Source organism: Argopecten irradians, chromosome 1, assembly GCF_041381155.1.
Source record: "Argopecten irradians isolate NY chromosome 1, Ai_NY, whole genome shotgun sequence".
Lineage (NCBI taxonomy): Eukaryota > Metazoa > Mollusca > Bivalvia > Pectinida > Pectinidae > Argopecten > Argopecten irradians.
This window is the reverse complement of record NC_091134.1, coordinates 18,369,889-18,385,558: the sequence shown is the minus strand read 5'-3', so window position 1 is coordinate 18,385,558 and position 15,670 is coordinate 18,369,889. Positions and strand designations below refer to the sequence as shown.

General features: G+C 33.8%; 1 long non-coding RNA gene across 1 annotated transcript; it reads right to left on the bottom strand.

The window, feature by feature from the left end:
• Positions 1–3,425: 3,425 nt before the first annotated feature.
• On the bottom strand, positions 3,426–7,462 carry LOC138309859 (uncharacterized). The gene is made up of 3 exons (XR_011206337.1): positions 7,368–7,462; positions 4,957–5,199; positions 3,426–4,034 (listed from the first exon to the last, which is right to left on the bottom strand). It is a non-coding gene; the product is annotated as an uncharacterized lncRNA (long non-coding RNA).
• Between the last annotated feature and the right edge of the window lie 8,208 nt (positions 7,463–15,670).

The following is a 15,670-nucleotide window of genomic DNA, read 5'->3' as shown; positions in this document are numbered from 1 at the left end:
AAGTATATTTGTATATAGCGCTTAAAATTCACAGGGTCAATATTTTGTAGTTTCATAAATGAAACATATTTACGGAGGTAAATTCAACAGTTCTCCAATTCCCTTAATTTGTAAATATATACGCTACTATTGTTCCTATGTATGTCAATGCAAACAAAATTTTGCTTATATTTAAGCATTGCGGATTCTCACAAAAGTTTGGAAACAAAATTTATTTCATACCCCGATGAAATTAAAAAATAGTTTCTTCAATGCTTATTATTAATTTTGCAATCTACTTTATGAAATGAAATACGTTTACACGTACGATTCCATTGATTTTTCTAAGGGAGTTTTTTTCCAAATCAATACGCAACGTCAATGTTTCTATTGTGACGTCACGATAACGTCGGGTTTCAGCGCCATTCTCGGATTTTTTTTCCATCATGAAATAAAAAAAAATGAATAAGCCAATCAGAAAGCCAGAAACAAAGGAAAATTAATTATTTAGGATTTAAAGAGTTCTTTGAAATTTGAATGCTACATAGATTATCACCTACAGGAATTATTTAATAGTTTAAATTAACATGGAAATCATTATTTAAACGATTGAAATGAGGCTTAATTAAAATCGACCTATTCAATATATATATATATTAATTAGAAGCCCGACATCAACCATAAAGGACTTTGCTCTTAAACACAAGTTAACCTTTAGCTGCAGGATGCCGTGCATACCATTGTAAACAATAAAGATTCCAGATCCTGTAAAAGTGTTTTAAAAGATCTCAAACATTAAATGTGTAACATACCATAGATGTAGCAATAAAACCAAAGAGGACGATGTCACACTGGCCGTACATTTGTCAACTATTCGATTTTACATCGCCAGTTGTTGACGACTTTAATTGTTTAGTCCACTATCATTAGATGGTGAGCTATTGAAGGGATCTGTTTCAAATCTCCTATGCAGGTTTCCCTAGGACTGTTGTGCATTTTGCATTTTGCGACCGTTTGGTGAACAATTGACCGACAGGCCGCCATATTTGATTATGATATTCTCAGTGGTTGAAGTTTGTTACTGCTATTGCTCAGGAAGTACTGAAGGTACCAGTATCTGACTGAAGTTTCATATGTAGATTCCTCTAAGATTCTTGTTGTGCATGTTGCATTTTGAAACCTATCGGTCAACAAGAAGGAATCTTTCTCAAATTTTATACGAGGTATGTAGTCAAAGTTTGAAAAGCAGAGAAAAGGTTCCTCTTTCCATTGTCAGACATAGATCATTCTTTTGTCGGCGCCAAGATCCCTCTGGGATCTCTTGTTTCATTTTGAGTCGGCATTGTTTGTTTGATTGATTATAATTACGTCCTATAAACAGCCAGGGTAATTTGAGGACGGCTTCCCGTGTATTATATATGGTATCTTGTGTGTGTGAAGTATGAGTTGCGTGTTATGGGAAAGTGCGGTATATTTGTGTTGTGTCCTCTGTTATAGTCGAACTGTTGCCCTTTTTATAATGCTATATCACTGAAGCATGCTGCCGAAGACACCAAACAAAACACCTCCTCGGTCACATTATTCTGACTATTGGCGAACCAGTCGTCCTACTCCCTGTATGCTGAGCACTAAGCAGGAGCAAAAACTAACACAACTAGATTTGATCGCGATCAAAACACGGGATTTCCACCTATGTAATGATATAAGTAATGCTAGTGAACAGACGATCTTTAAGTCGAATTAATTAAATCTGTTTTTCAGTTGGACCAGACTACTTTCGTAAGAAACGCTTTCTGATTATTGTTGAGTGAGATCGTCCGTTCGTTCAAGCAATCGTCTGTTCGCTAACATTACTTATATCATTACATAGGTGGAAATCCCGTATTTTGATCGCGATCAAATCTAGTTATTCTTTTTTTTTCTAATTCCACAAATCTTGTTAGCAGGATATCTCACGAACGGAATAAGGTACGACGCTAAACTTCGGACACGTTATGAATCTTGAGATGTACGTTCGATTTTTTACAAAAATGTTCAAGGTCAAGGTCACAGACGTAAAAAACTACTTTTTTCGAACAAACTTTAAACGTTCATAACTTCATAACTGTACGCTGTTCAGGTTGTGCGTTTCATTATTTAGGTTGATTGCGATGTTGAACGTTTTTTTCTTACTACATGTTATCAGAGAATATGGCTAGGTCAAGAGTTCGCTAGAGGGTCAAATGAGGTCAAACATAGATCATAGATCAAATGAGGTTACCATAGAAATGTTTTGAAGAACGCACATGAAAGAACATGCTCTTAAGCACATAAAATGACCAATTTCAAGGCCATATTATTCAAAATGGCGGAGATATTGGACATCAAAAATCGAAATTTATATTTTTTTATTTTTGACTTTTTGTAAAAGAAGACCTTCGCATATATTCTGTAAAGGGTTTCAATTTCAAAGACAAAGCTTTAAAAATGACGGAAATATAGCCTTGCAAATATGGCGTTTCGTTCATTTTTTAACCTAAATTTTACCGTAATTTATGAAATTTCCAAGAGAAATGTTTTGAATTGGATGTGAGAGAGCATGCTCTCAGACACATAAAATGACCAATTTCAAGGTCATATCATTCAAAATGGCGGAGATAAAGGACATCAAAAATCGGAATTTAGTTTATATTGGTCTTTGCGGCAGGCGTTTCAGCGCCTTTAAACCTGAATGTACAGTGTTGATTTTTCATACCTAAGTTGTATGAACTTTTGTCTTCAAAATATGTGGATTTTAAAGGGGCTATATAGCAAAATGGCGGAAATATAGCTCTCCAAATATGGCAATTTGTCCCATTTCCTTATTTTTTTCCGTACTTAGTGAGCTCGTAGGGCCTTTATCATTTAGTGAAGGGTGTTGATTTTTTGTAAATGTAGACATTGACATAGTGTCATGATTTTTATGTTCTAAAGCAATCGTCTGTTCGCTAACATTACTTATATCATTTACATAGGTGGAAATCCAGTGTTTTGTGTGTATAAACTATAGGTATTGTGCATATATAAATGATTATCGTAATCGTGATAACAAATCTAATCGAGAGTTCGAAATAGAGTGTTAAAACCACGATTAAACAAAAGAAAAATATTTCTTCAATAAATGATAAATCTGATTGTATTCGTCCTTTGTTTGGACTTAGATGAACCCAAACATTTTTCCCAGAACACTGCCGACATTTTGCTATTTTCCTATCACACATCCATTCCTGTACCCTGTGGCTTTACATGCATCTGAAAATACTCGATTATGGAAATGAAAACCAGAACGTAATACAGTTCTAACTGTAAGGTGAGAATGTATCTTAGATAAAATGCAAATTTTAACATTACAGTACAATAGAGTATAAAATCAATACACGGTTTTTCAATAAATAATACAAAATTGGAAAAAAATATCATTCATGGTGACAAATATGATGCATGGGATATTTGCAAGTAAAAAATACAATTTATATGGGGCAAATATATACAATAAAACTAGAAAAATAAAAACAAACTTGATCTGTATTGCGTCTCGTTTAAGAAAATTTCCTATAATCCCACAACTTGCTGTAGCTGTATGGGTATTTTGTATTGTTCGAGTCCGAGGTAGCGAAGCTTTTTTCGAACTGATAATCCACATGTATTTCACGTGTATTCTTATTTGTACGAATTCCATCATATATGGTGAGCTGGAGTAGTTCTATGAAGGTCAAGGCCATCAGTGTGTAGTGCCAATTGTACCAGGTCTTAGTAAACACCAACCTGAGACAGACTGTCTTCAGGGACATCCAGCAGTAAGCAGCTACCCCAAACGACGACCCAGGGAACGATTCCCTGTGTGAATACACCGACATAAACAAGAAAAACACATAGTGCATCAAGATAAAAGTGTCGTCGTAAATTCCAGAGTAAAACGCAGCATTGGCTAAAGACCACATCACAATGATTTCTATAATTCCTTTCCATTTTCGTTTCACGTGGCCGTTTTCCTTTGTTTCCGTCGGATGAATGTTTGTGTCTGGTGCCATAATCAGCTGAAAAAGAAGGATAAAATCAATTTTATGGTATTCACTGAAAAAATCATAAAAATTAGTCACAAAACATGTATTTGCCCAACACGGCTTTTGAAACCAAAGTTAGTTTGTAATACAGTATTGACGCACAAATAACGTACTAGAACACTCTAAAACAAACAAGATTGGAATTGTCTAGTCATACCTTGTGACGTAAAACTGTAAATCCTAAACCCAATTTTGCAACATTGCTCTATTGATTAACTTTAATTCTAACGATCAATATGTGTATCATGTGTTTATAGTCAATGCCTCGACCAACGTTTTAGGTTCCGCACAAAAATAGGAAATTTATGTAAAATCACCTACAGATATATAAAACAATAAAGTCACGTTTATTATTGTATAATCAATTGTATCCATAGCTAACATTGAATATGAAAGTAAATGAATTACCGTAATTACCACAATTAAACAATACAAAGGAGAGCAGGAAGTTTGAAATTATGTTTTACAAGGTTCGTTGATAAAATTGTTTAATAGAGTATTGTTAATATTTTATAGTTTATTATTTTCATTTTTCTTTCACCACAAACGATAAAAAGCATAAATTCAGCCTTTTAACATGGCTATCATGAACAGATCCATATCTACAATCAATACCGTGTGAGCCAACCCCTGGTTTCTGTTTTTAGAATGTTAACACAATATGTTTGTTGTGATTTGAGGGATAAGATGTTATATGGAACGTGGACGCTATCCTGTCTATCTCGTCACCACAAGCATTTGATTAAATATGGACTCTGTTTTGTGAGCTTTCAAGCACTGGGACGCTATGTAGAACCAGAAAGTCAAAGCAGCCATTGCACGTGACATTGACATCGATTTAAGTAAGTCGTGCACCAACATTGACACGTCGTGATCTTCAAAAATCATTCCTTACCGATCTCGGGACCACTGGGTGACTATGTCTGCTGTAGACAGACAGCGTCTCAAGGGCCACAGTTTGTCAAACTCTTATCTGAAGACCATTTTCCAAAATGTTTGGAGGTAACTCAGCGTCAATCAGTATTTTGTGGATGTCTCGAATACTTTCAATATATTTCAAATGGTAACCAATTCATTTCTAGTTTCAGCACTTCATCAAGCGACGAGAAAGTGACGATCTCACGGTATCACTTGATACCTGAAAATATAAATAAATTAAAATAATCCAACTGAAATTTCTTTTCAGACATATGCATTTATATGCATTACTAGAGTATAGAAATGAGCATTCACAATTCAAACATTTAAAGGTGATAAAAACCAAAGGGACATGGATAATGACATTAAACGCTAGAAAAATTTGATCATTCATTGCGAAATATAAATGTTTGTCTTTTCATTTTTCTGTTCAAGATTTTAAAAAAGAAAACATGCATACGTCATGACTAAATCTTTGCAGATTGAAATTTCAACTGACTTCAATAATACCGGAGATATGGTTAGGTAGGTGTTTCCATTCTGGCTATGAATTAAAATGCCAAAAATGTCGGTAATTATTTAATAACTTAAATAAAGTAAATTAAGTAAATAGTTAGTGTAATAACTTGTTAACATAAGTGCTATCTACATATAAAGTTTTATTAAAGTATAGTATAGTAAAGTTACTAGAGTATCAAATAATCTGTCATATTTTAAACATATATGCCAACATTTATGCACAGAATTAAACTACAGCCACGAAATCTCATCAAACAATTTTAGAAAATCAGCAACTGCAATATTTAAGGTAAGGATACGTAACTAAAGTGGGTATAGGGATCTTTTTGCCTGTGCCCATTGTTGTACAATAAGTTTAATAAACTATCAATTGTCTAAACAACGAGTTAACTTTAGTTACTGTTTCTGAATCGCTAACCAAAGGTGAGCAAGTGTTTTTATTTCTCAATAAGGTGAGTGTAAATGCGGCCCCTTAAATATACCTCGTGTCTCAATCAATCTATAATCTATTAATGCATTTTGAAAACTGTTTGCATTCATAGAAAGGGATTGATGGATTACCTTACATGCACACATTGTACAACCCTTTTGATACTACCAAGTACAATTCGCATTTCGCAATACGTTTAGTGGGTTACGTTAAATCGATTTCGGACGAGAAACGCGAGGCTTATGAAAATATTAGATTGTGAATTCCACTGTTGATATAACATAGACGGACTCCCTAGTAACGTGTCAGCCTTGACTTCGGTACTCCCGCACTCACAATCTACTTATTGGTAAATGGATAGGGATTTTAAAAGGATCAAATGATTTTTTATGCCTTCGAATGTTAATTTAACTATTGAGAATATCTTCTAGCGGATATTATATATTTTTGTTCTGAACATTTACATTGTATATCAATGGTATAGATGTTACACATGCCATTAACCTATCAATCGCCTTGTTGAATTATATACCTGGTATTCATGTATTTATATATTAGTGATATACTGCAGTACAGTAGTCGTGTGGTATAACACAGTGAGGAGTGTCCATAGTTCTATATCAGTATAATGTGTACAATGTTTAGGTACGTTTGGCTGTATGCTTCAGTGAGGTAGCACTATAAACCGAGATCATTCAATCCTCAGCGGATACAACACGAACATGCCACTGGCTCCCAAAACACACTTAAATGACATTAGACGTTGTTAGGACGATAAAACAATATAAGATTAAACTTAGTAAAAATTGACGATTATTTATATTGATTACAATTTTCATCGCAAATCTTTTCGACAAAAAATATTTATTCGACAAAACGAACTGTAGCCCGAGATACTCTCACCCGGATACCAGACTAAGACATTATGATAGATAAATCATTAAGACATTATGATCGATAAATCTAGAGTACAGATAGACAAGAGAATCGCGAGCTAACCGAACTGTTCCTACATGATCCGAGTGAACAATCAAATATACTAAATCCTCGGAATATCACTTTAGCTGGATAGATCAAGACCGTCTACCGGCTAACACTGTTTGTTAATATTAACACGTACATATCAGTTTATAAACCAAAAATAGGGTTTAGAGTATAAATAAAGTTATCAAACAAAGGTATTCAGAAATATAACTTGCGGCTAATAATAAGAACAGAACAATATATTATGGTATCGGCTTCATACCTGACTGCGCACGTGACATTTAGTCTCCACAATAGAAGTACATTGAGTGAATATTGATTTTCTTAAAATATTGAATTTTAAGTTATATCTCTAAAGAAATCAAACTGAGAGTAAATAGTATCTGTATGGCGGTGATCTATTATCAAAATTGATAACCAATCAATCAGTGATAATGTATACTAGTGTTCCTTACCTGCTGATAGTAGATGTGGATTGAAGACATGTCTTGTCGGCTTTAATCGCGATTCCTTAGTGCGCGTCTATAAATTAACACAATACACATGTTAGAGCTTGCTTCAGGGGTACCACTGTTGGGTTATCATCATATGACTACCGCGAGTAAACAGAACGTCCTAGATCAAAATCAATCTGTCTGTGTATGAAATTTAACAATTCGTCATGACTACCGGACGGTTTTGCCTGCCAATCGTATGTGTATATTTATGCTGTTCATTGTCGATGACTGCATACAAAATTGATAACGGAGGTTAAGAATTTAGCATACCGCATATTGCCTACCAGCCTCTCAAGCTATCCAGATCCGCGTAGACTATTTAGTGAATGAATTAAATGGGAAAAAAGGAAACGAAAACTTGCTTAATATATTTTCATATCTCGATAGACTGACAAAATGATATTCGAGCAGATGGAGAGGATTGTTGTAATGCAACCCATGTATTAATAAACATAGCACAACTGACCATCAATACCTTACCTTCTATCCATCAAACCTGATACATTATAATGACTGTTATTCCACTGCCCTAAACACGTGTCAAACCTGATACATTATAATGACTGTTATTTCACTGCCCAAAACACGTGTCAAACCTGATACATTATAATGACTGTTATTTCACTGCCCAAAACACGTGTCAAACCTGATACATTATAATGACTGTTATTCCACTGCCCAAAACACGTGTCAAACCTGATACATTATAATGACTGTTATTTCACTGCCCAAAACACGTGTCAAACCTGATACATTATAATGACTGTTATTTCACTGCCCAAAACACGTGTCAAACCTGATACATTATAATGACTGTTATTCCACTGCCCAAAAACACGTGTCAAACCTGATACATTATAATGACTGTTATTCCACTGCCCAAAACACGTGTCAAACCTGATACATTATAATGACTGTTATTTCACTGCCCAAAACACGTGTCAAACCTGATACATTATAATGACTGTTATTTCACTGCCCAAAACACGTGTCAAACCTGATACATTATAATGACTGTTATTTCACTGCCCAAAACACGTGTCAAACCTGATACATTATAATGACTGTTATTTCACTGCCCAAAACACGTATCAAAGCTGAACGCTTTGTTCTACATTGACTTTCGTTTATTCCGTCCTTGCATATTAAGTAGTTACATCTCTTGCATTGTGATGTCATCATTCTATGATCGTTTTCTATGCAGAGTACGGGACGTTAAGCTCGCAAACACATGACGTAACAATAAAAACCCACCCGCATTACATCTTAGAGGTGAACAACATATTATGGACGACAATTAATGAATCGCATTTTCATTGAGCAAAAAAGTTAATTGATAATATTTATAAAGCATGTTACATTGAGCAAAGCAAACCTAGACATGGATGGTAAAAACACACATCATTGAGAAAAGATTTTTACCCACCTATCAGGCTATTCGTTTACGCAATGCAACTTTACTATGATAATTTTATTTTCTACTGTGATTTAAATCATATGTATGTATTCTAACCTACCTTATAAAACCCAGACATGATTTTCATGTGGTCCATGTTACACTCAGTGCTTTTTGTCCTAAAGTCAATATTAAAGTGTTGTTGAGTTTATATGCGTTTATAAGGAAGTCGCCGTACATTGCCCTGCGTTTAATGAGATACGTGACCTTTGTGTAAATATATAACGCGTATTTTATATATGCAGTGATATTTTTGAAAATGAAAGTTGATATATAAAACGTGTATATTTGAGTAATGGTCTATTCACCATTTTTTTGTTTTATTTTCATAACAAACATTTACACAGTTACGAGCACATCTAGATCTTTTTTACACACTATTTTGAATTGCCTGAATTATAATAATGTTTTTTTATTATCCATTTATTCATAACAATATCGAGGTATCTTATATCGATGTGGCTCTATATTTCACTATATATTTTTGCGTTGTCTATCATATAGCAGTGGGATTTATTCATCTTTATTCAATTTGAATGGGTAAGTGGGGTGTGTTCAGTGTGGAGCTTTACAGGTTTTTTATATGATATTTAAATGTCTCTTTGAGACGATGTGTTACACACTGTGATACACACTATTATCGAACTAGGAATGAACACGTCGGGGACCTGCTGAGATAACAAATGGCCACAAAATGTAAGATATACCTTTTAATTGTAAATTATCAATTACATGGTGCATATTTTAGGCAGTCGTCTGTAACTAATCGTGGTAATATATATTTTGTCCTGACTTAACTAAAGCTCATCACTTTGCAAATATTTTCATTATTCAACAACACTATGAAATGGCCTTGTATTTTCTTATGAACATTCATATTATTCTCTGTGCCGCAATATATTAGCACAGTATGACAAGTTAAGCCCAGACATGGACGTCAACAGAGATTCATTACAGCGCTGGCCCACTGAAATATCATAATGGAAGGACATCCCTGCTATGATTGACCTGTTACCATATTTGGTTGACATTCATACCATATATGACGCACTTTCTACTATAAGGATTTCATCAAATGTGGGGTCATGAAAGAGAACTATCTCAGGGTATCTTGCAGAACATTACTCGTCTAGAGAGAATGATTAAGCAATAAAATTACGAGTATTATAAGTTCATGTACAGAAAAAATCAGCTAGGTCCATCTTGAATTTCTTGGTATAAGAGATTAATATGGTTATAGAGTGTATAAAATTTGTTTACACGTAAAACATTTACTGAGACAACTCTTCTGTCGATATAAATGGACAATAAAGTGGGGCATTAATTGGAGTTCATCGGGTGGTTCAAGCTGGTATATCAACAGAATTGTTAATTATACCGACATATAACGAGAGTCATGCACGGCTATTGTACTGCCATGTCTGGTCTCGTATCGGTAACATATTTAGAAATGAAGTGTTTGACTATTTCATCCCCATAACAACAAAGGTCTTGTGAGGACAGGAGAGAGTAAGATGATCGGTGAATGACCCAATGACGTTTCTTATATCATGTACGTATGTGGTGTTTTTAATTCGTATTAAAGATAATGGTATGACTACTATTAAATGTTTTTCGGCCTTTAATTACGTTTGCTTGCCACTACAGACTTAACTGAGTTATGCTTCACATGCCAAGGTATCTTTACTATGGGTAAGCACTGTTTATTTTCAAATCATTTTACAACATAAAGCTAACCAAACTTAATTATTCAGAACGGGTGTATGTCAGAAGGTATATACTGTTTACTGTACTTATAAAAAATCTATATATAGATAACGTCCTAACTACTGATTAAACAGTCCATTATACCAGTATATTTTACTTACACTTCAACACAAAGTGTCAACACATCTTGTCCTACTTAATTCGGATTGATGAGGGTAACATTTAGTTTTTCAGTGCCCATGGGGTCAAAAACCGAAAATTCTGTCACGAGTTTTTTGTTTGTTTGTTTTTATGGATTGTTTTGTATCATAATTATAACAAAACTCGTTTGATTTCCTTTTTTTCTTGGTTGTATTCTATGCAACCTCTAGCCGTGTTTTAAAATGGGAAGCTAACAATAGAAAACTTTGTACAAAGATATGTTTAAATTTACAATTCCGCGAATATCACTAACGAACACGTGTGCCATTTTATACAATTGCTCTTCGTTAACACTGAATCATGTAACTCGAAGATCCTAATTCTTTCGAACTATATTTGTTAATTTGTGGTTTGCTTTTCAAACCCAATGCCAGAGAACGGATAGCGATTAAAAATACGTGTACATAAAACAACCTATTGTAGCCAAAAGAAACGTAGAAAAGAGAACAAAAGTATTTAAAAATTTCTGGCGTTTTCTGAAATGTTCCGTCAATGACAAAAAAAACATTTTTCATGATTCCAATGTCTGTTTAAGCTGTCTAAACTTTTCGGAGACCTCAATCAACCCCTCTTAACTCATTCCCTCTCTCGTCCTACCTACACCAGAACTGCATGGAGAGAGCCTAATAAAAAGGAAAATTTCTAGTAGATCAAGAAAGGACTCCTTTTGAATTATAAGCATGTCATGGTATGTATTTTTATGTTATCATGATACGCGTTGATCATAAACTACTTGGAAGTTTATTTATCCCATAACTATGGGGAAAAATGTGATACTTTCCATTTCAGTTGGTTATTGTTTATGTTTACACACTCCAGTGTGTAAATTGGTGCCTCTGATTGGTCAATTCCAAGATTTCTTGATGCCGATTGGCTCTTAACTTCAGGCTACTTTTCATAGCGCTTTTTCTTTTAAATAGCATTGTATTTACTGTTCAACAGGTAGTTGCTTATTTAAAGTATCAAACAAAAGAATAATGACTCTCTATTTATGAACTATATTTTTGGCGGAAAGATATCACTACACATTGTATGGTGGTAAGTTTCCCTGAGTGAAGGCGAGAAAATGGTCACCACGGTGTTACTATAGGGCTAAAGTTATGGGATACTTTAAGTTCCCCAACGTGTGACTGTTGTTTATCATGTTTATCTAAACTCTCGTTAGTTAATTTTCAAATATTTAAAAGACACTCGCTAAAGCTCGTGTCTTTTCAAAATTTGAAAATTAACTAACTTGAACTTGATAAATATGTTAAACAACAGTAACATGTAAATTTTACGTTGATGTTTTGTGTTACATCTCCATAACATAAAATCTGTTTCAATTCAACCTTTAAATGTAATGGAATACTTCGACCATGGTAAATAATCGAGAGAAAAAAATTCAAACTTTGGACATTTAAATTAGATCTCTTTTTATGTCACAAATTCCCAACAGTAAGGTGATATGTAGTTATTAGAAATACTTATCAAAGTAAATAGACTACAGTTGTGTCAATAGGTGTGATCGTCTGTGCAGGCGTTGGTAAAGACTGTCACCACGTAACACGAACACTTTAACGTTTTACTCCTGTTATGGTTTCTCTATGTAAACAACACGTGTGGTAAAATATAACACCATGGCCTTCAATGCAACATGTTCTGCAAGTTCAAACCTGGTCTTATTCAATACAAAAGTGTCATATTACAATGTATCTTACCTTTCATTACATTCGTGTAGGTCTAACTAGTGTACGGTATCTATATCAGTGGAGGATCGCTAAAGCGACGGCACAATCATTTCAACAATGATGTTATATGTTTTGATATGCATATAGCTATTTAAAAATAAAGGAATTAAAGTGACGCATGGTTGGTTTTTCATTGGATGGTGACATTAAAATACCATAGACTTACCCATACCAGTTTTGTGAGGATAAAAATAGTAGACTGAAGATATGTGGAACATATATTGTTGTGGCATATGTTTACATACTGCTTGATCGTGCGCATTTTAATGTAAGTGTTTGGTTCTGCGTCGTATCGTGCGCATTTTAATGTAAGTGTCTGGTTCTGCGTCGTATCGTGCGCATTTTTAAATGTTTTACTTGTTCCTGTTATGATATAGATTTCATGGGCATGAAAGTGACAACGCATATTCTTTAGTGTTTAGGTAAATAATTTTTTTTTAAACTATTTTCATAAGTGTCATGTGATTTCGGTCATCATTTTAAAGAAGTGACAGCGAATTATGTTAAAGGCCACCATAGGTTTGATAATCAGTCGGTACAAAAGAAGCCTTACTTGTCGAACCTGTCTTCATTTCAGTACAAAACAATGCTAGAAAGCTGTTATGTCATTTTTTAAATTTCTATTCCATACTGTTCAACTCTGAAATGGATGATGCTATCTAATTATGAAAGTCAGGATGATCTAGATATTTCGAAGTAAGTACGTAATCAAACGCTAGTCCAGCAAATACTGGCATTATCCCAAGGAACTCCTTGGTAAAGATCAGAAGACTTGGTTGTTCAAAAGGTGATTAGCTGCAAATATTTGACTAGTTAGGTTTCATTTTTCATTTGTTGAAAAACCTTGATTGTGTATCCTCTTAAATTGACAAGAAAGTAAAGAAGGGAAATACATTGTACTCTAAACGTATGACCTCTTGTAACACACCGTAGGTAAAACTTAATGGCAAAACCGGTTTTCTGCCACTTCACCTAGAGACCTCTCGAGCTCTTACATCCGGATCATCGCAAGAAAATTGTAGATATAATTTATATAACTTGTTTCACAATAGATGTAAAATGAATAAAGATTATATTATAAGATATCTTGAAAATTGACCACGAATGATTACGTTGGCTGAAAAACTTACGTTATGGATATTTTGGAAAACCATATAGAAACAATTACTTCATGTCTTGCTGAGAGAAAACAGACCTATCCTATTATTCATTTGCATAACTATTTTAGACCTTAAAAACGCAAGAATTCACAGGATTAAGATTGGAAGATCTACTGTAAATCCAACTTTTATAGCGTTCAATTAATTTTCTGCTGAAATTTCACAATCCCAAAGCAATATTCGTGAAAGCTTATCTTCCGCGAATTGATATCTACATTTACTTAAATCTATATAAACCATTTAATTTTAAATGCCGCCAAGTTGTAACTTTCGCGAACCTTGTTTCACAAAATAGAAATTGAAAACTTTAGCAGGCGCGAAAGAAAAAATTGGATCACAGTTAACTAACTGGAGACATTTTCTCAGCAAAACATATGGTTTCTGAAATGTACAACAGCAAACACAATGTGCCCAATGATATTAACAATTTGTCTTTAGTTTCTGTTTATTTCGTTGTTTTGCTGTTGTATTAAAGTGTTGAAGTAGTACTTCCACAAATTGACAGATTTTGATTTCAAATGTAATAAAAATTGATAATAAAGATTTGAAATAGCTCAAAGGGAAATAAATCGTTACCGTAAAACTGTTATTTTAGACACACCCTACCCTAACTAAAATTATATACTAGTAGTTGTACAATCATTAACGTCTTTGATACCAGACAACGATAAGGAAAAATAACAAAGATTTTAATAATTAACTAGCGAGGTATCATTATGAACCGTTTTGACTTTTCCACAGATCTCATCGTAAATAAAATTTTATTAAATCTACTTCCATCGATAACTTCAAACTCCCTTCAAAGTACACGTAGTCAAAGTGGCCGTAACATATTCAAGTGTTGTTCGCAGTTCAAACTTTTATAGTTTTGTGTAGTTCAATCTAGAATGTAGTTATTTTCATTTATTTGAAATTTTATTTATTAGGATATAAAAATAAACTAAAAATTAAAAAAAAAAATAAAACTTAAATCATGTTGTCAATAGCTAAATTAAATTAAAGTATAAAATTGCTCGACACTGATGTGTCTTTACCTGAAGACATCCTTAAAGTAAATCATTAAAACTAATAATCAATTTTAAAATCTACTCGTATATTGGAATGTAGTATTGGTAAAAATAAAGTAAAACGAGACATGAAACAATTGGTTATACATTCATTTATTTTGTTTCTAATATCAAAATGTACTTTCATTGTAGATAAATAATAAACATCTCGATGCTTCAGTAAGCCTCCGATTTATCAAGATATGCTTTGGTATATAACATAAAAGGCTACAGTCCGAACAGTTTATGTTCCTTTTAAGAACTAAGTACAATTAGGCCAACTTGGCACCGTTTCAAACAATGTCATTGTTTAAGATTTATAAACATTTGACATAATGACCTGGTTGTTATATGTAGGGCATACGTCCTTAATAATAAACAGGCTGGTATTTCTTCAATACCTAGTCTGTAAGTCCAAGGTTCGGTTTGTAATGGAAATCATAATGGCGAGCTATAATATTAAGTTCACACACGTTAATATGTTGTTGTGGCGTCCTTTGTTTTTTCTGGTTACGATTTAGTCGTCATAGGAACCCTCAGTTTCACTTTTTATCATACTGTTGTTCGATCTATCCCTGTTATTTCTTCTTCTGAAGAAAGTGAAAAGAAAACCCCAAGGTTGTGAAACAGTTATCTATTTTGGCCATGAAATTTCGTCGAGGACCAGGGTCGGACTTCTGTTTATGGAGCTTTCTGAAATTTTTCGAAATGCCTTCGAAGCCATGACAACATATATGATCCGTCTACCTTGTCACAATTAATTTAAAACTCTTCGTTGTGAGCTGACTAGCGTGCATATGCACCACGTTTCTAATAATGCTGGGACTTTACAGAACATTATTTTGGAGTTTGGTGTCATTGTGTTTCAGCTTGTTCAGAAGGAAGTATTCCTCCGCAGAAATATTCAGGAAGTCAACCTCAGATGAGACGTGGCTGGTGTGCGTAGAGATTCAGACTGAAG